Source organism: Chenopodium quinoa, unplaced genomic scaffold (assembly GCF_001683475.1).
Source record: "Chenopodium quinoa cultivar QQ74 unplaced genomic scaffold, ASM168347v1, whole genome shotgun sequence".
NCBI classification, from domain to species: Eukaryota; Viridiplantae; Streptophyta; class Magnoliopsida; order Caryophyllales; family Amaranthaceae; genus Chenopodium; species Chenopodium quinoa.
Genome location: NW_018742879.1, coordinates 1,940,614 through 1,954,591, shown reverse-complemented (window position 1 = coordinate 1,954,591; position 13,978 = coordinate 1,940,614). Strand labels below are relative to the sequence as shown.

Here is a 13,978-nt window from a genome sequence, read left to right as displayed (position 1 = left end):
TTTTAGCAATTGACGCATGGGGCTGCTATTGCATGAGAATATTATTTGCAAATGGCATTGGCCAATTGCTAATAGTACTTATTCGCAGCTGGCGTAATACTAGGCCAGCTGCTGTTTATTCGCAGCTGGCATAGTACTAGGTCAGCTGCTAATAGTGCTTATTTGCAGCTGGCGTAGTACTAGGCCTGCTGCTAATAGTCCTTTTTTAAAAATATTTAAAAAAAAAACTATTAGCAGCTGGCATAGGAGTACGCCAGTTGCGAATAGTCATTTCTTTAAATAAAAAAAATTGCAATTTTGCGAAATTGATATACAAACTATATCATATACTATTTATAACAAATTTAATGTTAATTATGCAGTATACATTAATTACAAATAAAAAAAATTATAAGCCTTCTACAGAAACACAACAACAAAAGCGCCCGGGAACAACATTTATAAGCAGCAAAGAGCAGCAGCACCGAACAACTCAAATAAACCAAATCAGCCATGCATTTTCCTTCAAAAACTACAATAAACAACAATAGATTAGATATTCATCTAAACATAATTAAAAATCAACAAAAAAAACGCACAAAAATCTAAGGAGAAAGAACCTAGATACTTGATTTTCGAGTTTTAATGAGAGAAATATACTATGATTTTTACTATGAAACCCAACAACACAACATCAATACATACACCCACATATACCTTAACTAAATAAGATGAAATTAGTCACAAAAGAAAAAGCAATTTCTCAACAACAAATGTAATTTCACAAAGTTTGGTAATTCCAAAAAGATGCATTCCATCTACACCCAATAAAATCATTTAATTATCCGGAGAAAAAACAAAAGGAACCAAACTGATATTTACCTGCTCAATGATGGAGTTATCAGTCTGCTTGTTAACCTTTCCGAACCCCTCTTGTAGATCAGATCTCTTCAAGTTAGGGTATCTGCAATCGTAGGGTTTTGGTAAGATATCTTTCATTCAATTTCTTGTGAAAAGAAGCCCTATGTATGTAAGATACATATTATGCAGTATCATCAAAAGTGTAGTCCAAAAGACAGGTTAGCTTTATATACCTTGTAGTCATCCCCACCAGATTCCATCAGTGAAGGTTCAGTACGCGAAAAGTCCACACTCCAAGCCCGTTATCATGCTCCAAGCCCGTTATCAGGGAAGTTAGCATTACTGACAAAAGTCAAAGTAAAACCAAACCAGTAGCCTTAGAATGTAGAACAAGCTTAATGGGACAAACAGCTTATTAGAACTATTAATACCACCTGATTAGTAGCAACGTCCCAAACATTTACAATCCCTCATAATCACTGCTGGCAATACAATGTATTTTAGGGCGAAAGCCATAGCATATCCATCACTAGCCAAATTCATAAACATTGTATTTTAGAATAAATCACTAAGCAGTAAAGCCAGCAAAGAATGACACACACACTGCAGTGCATCTATTAAAACAGAAGCTTCTAGCTTAGTGGCTAATGACCGTAATCAAGCAAAAAATCTAAAAAACCAATACGTAACATATAAACAGGTATAAGTGAGCCTCTCATCATCAAAAATTACATATCAAAGTTAACAGTATATCAATGACATGGAGCACAGTCACTCAAAAGAATTAAGATTTCAAAGAAAAGACCCACCTGGAAATGATATTGGCAGCGTGAAAAACGTTGCCAAGCCTTAACTCTGAAATAGGCCTCAACTGGCTGTACAATTCCACCCAAAATTAACTCTGAAAAACAACACAAAATCTGGATCAAAATAGCCTCCATGGACATATAATTAAGCACACATTAAGCAATAACAACCCAATTCGGCTCCTGACTAGCAAATGGCCCAAGGAGGTCAGCTCACATTCAGCACTACCCTATGTAACAGAACATACCGCCTACACGACAGCGAAAGTATCCCTGCCAATGACAGAACATTATAGCTTAAATCTCAAATTAGTGTATGCACACAACTATGAGATACACCAATTTATCCATTACTCAAATATTGAACAAAAAATTAAGAAAAAGGAAATAAACCCAAGATTTATAATGAGCTTAAAGGCAAACCCATATGGTCAAAACATCAGCATTTCAAGTTATATGCACACAATGCAAATTCATAGACCATACCTTTGAAAAATTAAACCCCAATTTTTTTACCAACCTAACATTACTAAAAATTAATTCAATACCCCAACAAACCCACCAAAAATTAAATCATTTTCCCACAAAAACAAAAAAACACTAACAAAATGCCAGTGAATCCAATGAAACATTTGCAGATGAAAAATTCAGCTTATTGAAAATTATTCAATCACACAATTAAACCAGTTACTCAATTTTAAGCTTATTGATTTTAATCATTGAGCAAAGAACCTGTTGTCTTGGGGAAAACAGAGCTACTACAACTCGTCAGCTCTACTATAAATTTCTGGCATTTCTGCTCTCATTTGCTCTTCTTCTTTCTCAATCCATTATCTTCCCTTTCTCTCTCTACAAACTTCCTCTTTCTCTCTCTAGAAAAAACTCCTCTAAACAACTGATTAAGGTAAAAACTCTCCAAAAATCATTGATTACAAATTAATTCTACAATCTCATCATTGCTTGCTAGTACGATCAACTCAATTTCATGTAATTTTGATGACATTATTTGTTTAATTGTTGTTGTTTTCTTCAGTCGATTATCTCTCTTTACTTTTCAGTTCGATAATTTCCCACCCTCCATTGATGTAGATCCATCACCATTACACCCGTATTGAAGTAACATGAGAAACGACACAATTCTATAAAAAAAAAAAAAAAAAAAAAAGGGAAACAAACTTAACACAATTGAATCAAACAAAAAACGTTAATTTTATTAAAAATTTGACACCAGCAGCTCTTACCATCAACACCATCAGGATCTAGGGTTTTCTTGTCATTATCCACCTCCTTTTCTTCAAGAACAGAAACTATGAGGAGAGCGAAGCTGTGCAAAAATGGAGGAGAATGAAGTGAAGTTGTGGGAAAATGGAGGAGAGCGAAAGTGGTGCTGAGTGAGGCTGTGCGAAAAAATGGAGGAGAGAGAAAATGGAGAGGCGGGTATATCGAAGAAAAGGAGTGAGAGAGGAGAGAGAAAATGGAGTAAGGCTGTGCGAAAACTACAACATAAACAACCTTTTAGTTCTTTAGTAGCGGGCACTTTTAGGTAAGTTACAATTATTTTGGTCAATTTTTATTTCACCTAGTGTTAGTAGCGGGCATTTCTACGCCTGTTACAAATGGCATGATGTAGTATTTGTAACTGACATTATTTTGGTCAGTTACAATTAGTGTTTTAGTAACTAGCGTATATAACGTCAGTTGCTAATAGGGCTGCTGCTAATTGCATTTTTTTCACTAGTGAGTGAAAAGAACATGCTATTAAAATGTAATGAACATATACCTAGAGTGAAAAGAACATACTGTTAAATAATATTATTCCTCTATCTCCATGTTCTTTGATTGTCAGTATAATGTACTTTTATTTGTGACATAATGTTCATTGTTTATTTTGAAATGTTCTTTAAATTTTGTCTTTAGATTATGGTGGGTGAATAAAAATAATGTTCACTACATTATATTATCATGTTCTTTATTAATATTACGGATGTTCTTTAGATACACAAAAAGAACATAAAGTTGGATGTTCTTTAAAAAACAGTTATATGTTCTTTACAAAACAACTATATGTTTATTACAAAACAACTATATTATATGTTTATTACAAAACCTATATGTTCATTCCGCCTTTTAAAAAAAAATTAAAAATCCGGATGTACCATGCATGGTACATCCCCCTCCACGAAAAAAATTTCATACTTCGTTAGTGTTTGATAAATTCATAAACATATAAACTATGAAAAATATTTATCATATTGGAAATATAATCAATTATTTAGAATTAATCAAAGACAATAAAATATATTTTAAAATAAATGTAATCAATAATTATACTAAAGGCGAAATCAGAAATAATACTTGTCATTTTCTGGTTAAAAATTCACCTGCCTTTTTTTCTTTCTTTCTTTCTTTTTTTTTTTTTTGCCAAATTTTAGTGACATCCATTTTATAACCTACAGTATTACTTATTTCCACTTGACAACATATTTAATCCAATTATGCTCAATTAATTTTTTTTACATATATTCTACTGTATATACTAGGAAACTTTTAGTTACAAAAATACTAACATAGATTAAAAATAAGGTTTTGTAATATATTATTATCCAAGATTATTATAATTTTATCAAATTTTTTTCTTCAACTTCTATCATTTGACAATAAAATTTATTTTAATTAAAAAAGAAAAATCATTTTGATAGCATACTTTGTGTAAATCTAAATTATACATAACTTTTATAAGAACAATTGAACAAAATCATTTTGTTATAGTATACATAACATATATTGGAAAATTCAATCTAATTACTCTAAACATTTATGTGATTATTAAAAAAAAAAAAAAAAAAAAAAAAAAAAAAAAAAAAAAAAAAAAAACCCTACTACTGACTAAAAATATATTTTAAAAAGTTGATTACGAAATACTAATTATCCTAAAGTAAAATAAAATCAACTAAATTTTCATATAATGCCAGTTAAAGTGTGTCAACAAAATATAAGGGCAAATGTATATGGGTACTAATCTAAGCTAATATTTTCATTCTCTTATATAAAACCTTAAATTTCTATTACTATTTTATACAATCCAATTCAATAATCTTTACGTATTTGGTAATTGTATAAATTAAAATTCAAGTTATTTTGTTACAAATATTATTTTTGGATAAATTATTGTTGAATTAACACCATTATTTATAATTTATTTGTTGTAACTTTAATTATGACAGTGCATGACACGGGACTTAACCTATTTTATATAATACATATTGATTACACATAGAATAATATAAATATAAAATACTAATTTATACAATAAATTAAAAAATATGAAAAATATGTGAATCACAAATAAATACGAAGTATTTTTTTAGGAAAGTGAATCACAATTATATGATTTGATGAATGTTTATAAAGAATATTTCACAAGTAGTTGAAGTAAAAGAAGAACAAAAAACGATTTTGGAGGGAAAAATAGCACCAGGACATGACACGTGTCATTCCTGCTGTCTGTTTTAGTATTATGTTATTGATTAGAAATTTATTTTTTTATTTCAAAATACTACCTCCGTTTCATATTGTTTACAACTTTGGAAACATAGGTAATATTTTAATGTTCAACTTCTTTATAGCAGAGCATATGCATACACCATTTTGGCTAATGTTGGTGTAATAACATAAAAAATTAAACATAGTTATGTGGGTATTTGTATGGGAGTATTTGTTAATTTATACTTACTGATAATTAATTTGTTAAATTTCTATATTAATATGCCGGTAAAATAGGACATTTATTTTGAAAAAAAAAAGTCATTATTTATACTTTTATGAGGGATATTCTTATTTTTCCGTCTTGGAATTTATATAATTATATACGAAGTATATATCAATGGATTTAATTTGACGAACAACTTTTCTTCAATCTAGTCTTCTTGATACGTATTAATCAAAACACTAAACATGGATTATGACTAATCCAGTTTGTCCTTTAGCATAATTCCATTTGATATTTACTGAGTATAAGTTATATTTCCTCCGTTTCTATTTAGTTGGCGCATTTAATTTAGGCTTACATATTAAGAAGAGGAGAGAGAATGACAAAGCAAGTGGGGTACACAAGTAAATACAAAGTATAAAACTTACCCAAAAAAGAAATGTGTCAACTAAAAATAAATTTCTTCCTAAAAAGAAATACGTGTCAACTAAAAAACCAGAGGTAAGTAGTTTATAAAAAACATGAAAATCAAAATCGAATTTGGCTATTGACTAATTTATAATCATATTAAGAAATTGAAAATACTCTAAAATAAATATGCATATTTTTAGATATATATTGACCACCCCATTAATTATTTATTTTGACTTTTCTAGTACTCCGTATATATTGTTTAATACAAGCATCTTTTATGTCGGTTGCACATATGTTTTGTGTGTATATGCAAAAAGTTTAACGTAGAACAATGTTGTACCGTATATGAAATCTAACCTTTTTTTTTTATACCGTCATGTTCAAAATTTTAACCAAATATATAGTTGACATCCATCCAAATGTATGATGAAATAATCCACTTATTACAAGCTAGTTACGACCTTGAAAACGAGAAATACTCAAATAATCATTAAGAAAAAAGAATTATAAGTTTTATTGTATTAGTTATAAAACTTGTTATATCTAATTATCTCTAAGGGCTGCCTAAGATATTATTTTGGAAGATCAAAAACACCAAATCATTTTAAGTCAGTGTGTATGGTATATTGGTATATGCGTTTATATGTGAACAAAAACGCAAAGTCAAAAACAAACACGTACAAAAATTGGCTGTTCCATTCCCTCCAACATAAGTTAGCTACAATTTTCGGTTTCTTGTAATTCAGCATTACTTCTAGTCAAATTTTCTTCTTTTATCTTTTATATAAGATGTATGCTTTAACTTATTTTATGTACTTTATATAATTAAAGTCGTATGTGACAATGAAATTAAAAAATAACACTTGAGCTTAGATCCCATCATATACTACATACCTCGATCAGTTTAATTACCAACTAATCTAATTATTTAGTTACAAACAATCCACGATAAACTTTAGCTTAAAAATATAGACGAAATCTTAATTTACCATGCAAACGTACATTATTTACAAACAAGTTAAGAAACATTCTTTAAATCAAATTCTAAACAACAAATTAAATCAATGATTAAAGTAATACATAAATATTAATCTGCTGCTTAATACCTTTATATTATCTATATATAATCAATCTATCATCATCATCATTGTGATTGATATAGATTACTACCGCCTTGTGAGTTGTGATCTCCAGAAATCCACGTATCTTGCAGCCTCATTCCATAGCAGGCAGGACCTAAGCTCTTTTTTTAAAAAAAAAAAAAAAAAAAAAAAAATTTAAATAATAAAATTTTGATAAGACACCAAACTAATTTTGCATTACGTATTTCTCTTTTTCTTTAATACAAAGTTATGTATTATTGTATATGAGATTATACCAACTTTCTAGCAATGGCATACTTGTATTAGTTTTAAAAAAAATATGGACTAGTGATGAATCTTTACATAGGCGGGTAGGCCTATACAATTCAAGGGATATTCCCTTCATTACCGAATAAACTATTACAACACTTGATTTTTTCAGCCATTTTGAATAATTACAATAGTTTTTAATATGATAAAATCACGCACTGTTATTTTATTGTTCTTTTCTCTTACTATTCTTTATTGATTTATTGAGGGAGGATCTCTTTGGAGCAAACATTTATACCGATCAAGTTGTCACCTTTCCTCTTTGACCTATTTCAATAAGAGTGTAGGATAACATAATTGATCTCAACTTTTCATAAACTATTCACATGCATTAAACAAGCACTTTTAGTAGAATTTTTAAGCAGCATATGGGTCTTGGATTAAGGGTAGCAATAAAAAGGGTTGACCTAATTAAATCTCAAATTAATGTAAGACCTCTTCCAATTTTAAGGGCTTTTTAGCCATTGATGGAATGCCACGTGGTTGTCCCCCCCAGCAAAATACATGCTGGAACAGATGAGACATGGCCCACATCCTTGCCAACTCACTTAATGCTTAATTGACAAAACATTTAGGTTAAAAAGTTAGATTAGACTAAACATTAGCTCATCAGTCATATTGACATAAAATAATATGGAGACACGTATATGAATAATTGGTTTAATTGGTGGAATATCTCAATCAAATTTCCTATTAGGGAGACCTAAGGTTATAAATATTTACTTTTGACTAATCCAATTTGATTAAACCTCTTAATCATATATAGGGCGTTTGATGGATCATTATATATGGTTTCCTATACGGTTGAAACATCTGTAAGACATCGTCTCATCAAACTAACTGAGGATCGACACGTGTTGGATGAATTTGTTTTTCTTTTCTATTATTGGAAATTTTATATTTTAGAATAGCTTTTTCTATTACTTGATGAGGAAATAAGTAATTACCGAGTAGATCTTTTTATAGTCATAAGTATGGTGAAAGCAATAATTAGATGAGATAAAAACAACTTAATGTCGAACACTGCCTTTTCTAGATTAGGAAGCATAATAATCACATTCAACTGAATCATTGTGGTATTATGCGAAATTTAGAAAGCTAAATGCATAACATACATTGATTGATGTTATTGGTCGAAATGACTAGATTTTTACACTGTTATTACTGTGTTATATCAGTGGTTTGGTGTTGTGTACGTGCACATGAAAAGACTTTTTTTTTTTTTTTAAACCTCAATTGAGTTTTTAAATTTTAACCACTTTCATTGTTTAGCTTGTTCTAATTACTAATGAAAAATAATACTAATTCATGATTTCATGATGCATTACATAAACTGATGGAAAAAACTATCCAACAAAAATTTGAAGTATAAAACTACGTATCAATAACTTATTTGTACACATTACAAGGATTTACAACAGTTTTGATAGAAGACAATCAAAACAAAAGCTATGATTATTAAAACGATGATTAAGCGTACATTCAAGTATTTAAAATTAATACTCAAATATTTTCCGTGTAGGATTATGCGTATATTCAAGTATTTTAAATTTAATACTCGAATGTTTTTGGCTAAGGTCGGACCTAACTAACCTTAAAGCAAGTGGACTCGGTATAAGGCACGCGCCATTTACAACCATCTTTGCAATCCTAATTAAGGTTTTTTGTTAAAAAATTAATAAAATAGAATAAAGGGCATTGTGGTTGGTTCATAAATTGGACACCAATATTAGTATTCGGCCACTATGTGCTAAGTTTATAGCTTATCTAATACGGAGTAGAGAATTATATATTACCACCATTTAAAAAAAAAAAAAAAAGAAGAAGAGGATATTACCACCATTTAACTCGTAGCTCTTAGAATGTCAAAGTCATTTTATTAAATGTGACATACTTGAATGACATATATGGAATGGGAATGAGAAAAAAAAATGATACGTTAAGCTCGCTAATCGTATTCAATTGTGGTTTTACAAAAGCTTTGAGAGTCATTTTGTAACTGTGTTGATTCTTCTTTTGTAGGTAAGGTTGTGAAGATGTCCTATCGAAATAGAATCTCACACATAATTATTTCAGTCCGAGTTAGTAAGCAAGGCCTCTTAAGAGTGAGAGAAGAGGAAGGTTAAAGGAATTCCCGACCACTCCTCAAATGAAGATTGATCCCACAACTTTAAGGTTGTAATATACAACCAATATATTTATTGTGAGAGAGTATAGACGAAGAGTTAATGATGCAATACTAATACAATGTTTGTAATATTCTCGAGTGTGAAACATTTTTTTTTTTTTACAAAAACATTAGTCTTATTAATTTTACTATGTTTATTAGAACAAAGATTTAATTAATGCCCGGTCGACAACAACAGCAAGACTTGACAAAGCAATATGAATATTGAGCAGTGATCAGCCCACAATAATTCTTACATTTCGCATTGTCACTATCATCTTCTATTTTTTGGCAATTCGGACCTCTTTTCTTTGTATTCCAATATGTTGAGAAACACTTGAGGAGCTCGTAGCGCAAATCCCTACAAGAAATTTTATTGATTGTCATTAATAAGATATCCATTAATTAATTGTTTAACATAGAAGATAAAATTTTATATTTCATTGTATAAGAGAGTGCATTTGTAATACGAAGTATGATCATTTATGCTTAGTGTTATAAGACTTACAATAGATGTTTGCAATTGAACGATTTAGGAACTCACCCTCAAACACAAAATAAAATAAATAGCAAAACACTATAATAAAAGAGACGGTGTTTATGAATTAATTTAGATTTTCTCTCCTCAAACAAAATATTGTTTTATTAATTAAGTTCCTACAAAATAAGACAATAACGTTCTTGATGATTTTCCTCCTCAATAAAATCATCATGATGATGAATCATCATTCAAATCTATCTAGTTTTCTAATTACAATCCTCATCAAACTAGGAAAGCATAAAAGATAGAAATAAATAAAAGATACATAATATATTTTTTCCCTAATAAATCTCGTTGGTATTTGGTAAGTTTAGCTTATTTCCTAACACATAGTATCATATCATTAAAAAAAATGTAAATTGATAGTTGTTTATAGATTGAATTACCACAAATTCTTATAGGGGTTAAATCGTGTGGCTAGCTATTATGGGATTAATTCGTTAGTGTTATAAGGGTTACTCGGTCAATGTCACAGGATTATTTCGTCAGTGTTATGAGGGTTACTCGGTCAGTGTTATAAGGTTACTCGGTCGGCACTATAGGGGTTACACAGTTAATGTTATAGGGGCTACCTTGTTATTGTACAAGTAGTCACATGATGTGGCAAGCCGCACACAAAACGAGCTGTTGAACTACTAGTCCCTGAAAAAAGAAATATTTTACATGATAGATTGAAAAAATTTAATTGATTATAAACGACACTCGTATATTATATAGAGTTATGGATAAATCCAAAATCATATACTCCCAATCATATTTGCAAAATCTCTAATAAGATGGGCATCATACTACAACAGATTTATTATAGCTCCATTCTCACTTGTTTTTCTTCTTTGAACATTACATGCATGACCTAAGACCCATAATGCAAACTAGACTATCCTAACTAATCTTCAAGCCAAACTTATCCAATTCGTTGATATAAAAGGGAAAATGCATGCCAGTCCACAGTATGAGCAAATGAGCAATATGTTGCTTTCTAATAGAAACCTCCTTTTCTCCTCTTACGAATATAATGCAACTTTTTTTTATACACAGCCAGAAGAAAAAAAAAAAAAAAAAAAAGTGTACAAGTGTCAAAAGAAGCTTCTTTCATTATTAGCCCACAACAAAGGTGATCCCAAAATGAAGAGGCCCTTTTTTTTTTTAATTCTTTATGATATTTTTGGGTTTTCCTACTCCCTTATTACTTGCTTTATGTTATACGGTCAAAGTTATAAAATTTTATATTAGTATTACTTTAACTAGGTTAAATCCCGTACAATATACAAATATTAAATAATTATAATGATAATATAATTATTTAAAAGAATATAAATATAATGAATTGATTCACCCGGTATTAAAATGCATGAAATATATTAAAACGATAAAAACATATGAGATAAAATATTTAAATACTTGTATGTAATAGTTATAAAGTGCAAGTTGATAATTTAAGAAGTTTTGTATAAAGTAAAAGTTATAATTTAAATACAAACTTTATTTTTGTATAACAATGTTTTTTTTTAAAGAAAGTTTTTTTGGAGGGAAAATTTTTAATAGTATTTTGCCAAGTGTCCTCCTAGATTCGCTTTTAGTATTATGTAATAGATAGATAGATTTGTTATTTGTATACAAGAAAAAAAAAATTATCATGTATTTAAAATCTTGTAAACTTTTTTTTTTTTTTTTCATTAATGAAAAATTACAAACAATTCTTAAAAAATCTAAAATATCAACACAGATACAATAAAACATCTTAGAACTAATTACGATTCGATCAACTACTAAGAGTTCATGTAAACTTGTTTCAAAGTTGTTATTTTAATATCAATTTTTTTATGATTGAAACAACTAATGACATAAATGGAGAAAATGGTTTATTAGAGACCGTGTTTATAATACAAGTGAGTAATAAAAAAAAAACACTTATTTCATCAATTCAATACAATCAATCATATGAACCTATACTACGTTAAGAAAATGACAACTAGCGGTAACTCTTAGCAGTTAGTAGTCACAAAATGATGGTGGGGAAAATTCAATGGAAGTAATGTCACTTATATCATGTTGTTGTTATTTAGAGGAAAGGTGTTAGATAACTTTCCTTTTTTGGTTATATTTTTGTTTTGTTTTGGATTCAATTTCTTTAGTCCTTTAAATTGGGTCAAAGTTGGGGAAGAAGCATAAAAAAACTGAAAAAGATTATCTCCAACTTTGGCTTTCCCTAATTGGATTACCACCAATGATATCTCTTTGTATAATTGTATAGATGAGATAATTCGAATGGTCCAATCCAAATTTGGTCTTCAGAAAGAATTTGTAAGGATATACTTTTTCATAAGTTGTATAGATTCAATTCATTTATAATTTGACTCGCCTTTATTTTGTTTGTAGGGATATAAACGAGTAGAGTTGAGTTAAATTTGAATCTGTTGTGCCTGATAATGCACCAACTCACTTGACCAACTCTAAGTCATGGTTGACAATAATTTAGGCTTACCAACCAAGCTTCCTCATAAGCTAATATAAATAAATATTGAATTGTATGTGTGCATTGTGGATGGATTATAAGTAATTAAATTGTGTACTACTCCATACTAGATTTCTCATTTAAAAAAAATAAAAAAAAATTACTTGTATGTAATACAAAGTATGTATGACATTTAAAAGCCCTTCCTCTATTTGAAGATTCATTATATATTCATAATCTTACATGGTATAATAATGTTAGACTAAGTCCCAAATATACTATAAACGATCTTCACTATGATTAATTTAATGATTAAAACTATTGTTTAATTACCTATTACAACTTATGTATGTTGTTCAAAGCATATTTATATCTAAACACTATTATATTTTCTATTTAGAGACTTAGAGTTACTTATATTTTACCAAAAAAAAAAAAAAACCTACGAGTAATTATTATTGATTAAAATTGAGATATCAAATGAAAAGGTTGCTTTTTGTTTATTTACTTTTTTTAATGCGAGGAGAACAGTTTTATCCGTCGCCTATCCCCACACCTCAAAGATAACCACAATTAAGCATTTCAATCCTTGTACATGACCTCAAAATTATAATAGATAGATGTATTCGTAAACCCATTGTTTTTGGCTTGTTAGGCCACAATAGAGTCGAGTTGTTATCTAATGATAAATCTTGATGTATATGTATGGTTGAAATTTGTTTAGTAGTTTTTTTTTTTTTTTTCTTAATTCAAAAATTCAATGAAATTAGGCTAATTCTATTATTAATGGTCACTTAAACCCCACAAATTGGAGAATAAGACCATCAAGAATTGGTCTTCAATATCGTCGAATAGTTTAAAGCATTATACCGTGCAACAAATGAATCAATATATAGTCCTTTGAAAGTTGTATCTTGGGAAGTGACACTTAAAAGGTCAACAAGAGATGCTAGCTACCCATAAAGTAGCTAATTACTACGTATATTATTTGCGCATTAATCTGGTTTTATACATGCAGACATGCACTATTAAGGGCTAGATATTAAGTACTCCAATCCGTATTAGACTATTAGTTTAGCAATTTGGAAAAAATCATGGATTAATTTTTTTTTTTTTTAACAAACAAAACTTTACTTTATAATTGCGTATATCATTTTCTTTTTTCAAGAAAAAACCAACATCATATCATCTCCCCTTATATTGTTATATAATCAAGGAGTGACAATAAATTTAATTTATACGAAGTATGTAGTACGGAGTACAAAGTAATATGTATTTCGACAAAATAAGGAATCAAGCTTTAATAGAGATTTCAATTCCTTGAAAAAATATCTATGTAATATCATCTGTTGTTAATCCTATTAATTGAATGTAGATTGAAGTTAATAATATATATGGAGTCTAATCTATCATAATGTCCTTTATCAATTATGTTACATATTCATCTAATGGAATCATAATTTTAATATTGTTGTTGTTCAGAGTAACTCCCGTACTATTTATTAATTTATTTATTTTTCAATCTTCAATATGCTTGGAGATGGACAAAGTTGGGTAAATATGATGAAATATTGACATGTCATTACAACTGTGAATTGTACTACGTACTTAGAATGAAAATTAGTACTACAGTG

At 29.0% G+C, this 13,978-nt stretch overlaps 1 long non-coding RNA gene across 3 annotated transcripts; it reads right to left on the bottom strand.

The window, feature by feature from the left end:
- Positions 1 to 295: 295 nt before the first annotated feature.
- On the bottom strand, positions 296 to 3,267 carry LOC110726429. 3 transcript variants are annotated; one of them, XR_002512367.1, is made up of 6 exons: positions 2,888 to 3,263; positions 1,650 to 1,919; positions 1,275 to 1,369; positions 1,074 to 1,182; positions 862 to 943; positions 296 to 511 (listed from the first exon to the last, which is right to left on the bottom strand). It is a non-coding gene; the product is annotated as an uncharacterized LOC110726429 (long non-coding RNA). The 3 variants fall into 3 exon arrangements; XR_002512366.1 differs by having other exon boundaries at positions 1,074 to 1,369; positions 2,888 to 3,267; XR_002512368.1 differs by lacking the exon at positions 1,275 to 1,369 and having other exon boundaries at positions 2,888 to 3,257.
- Positions 3,268 to 13,978: the final 10,711 nt, after the last annotated feature.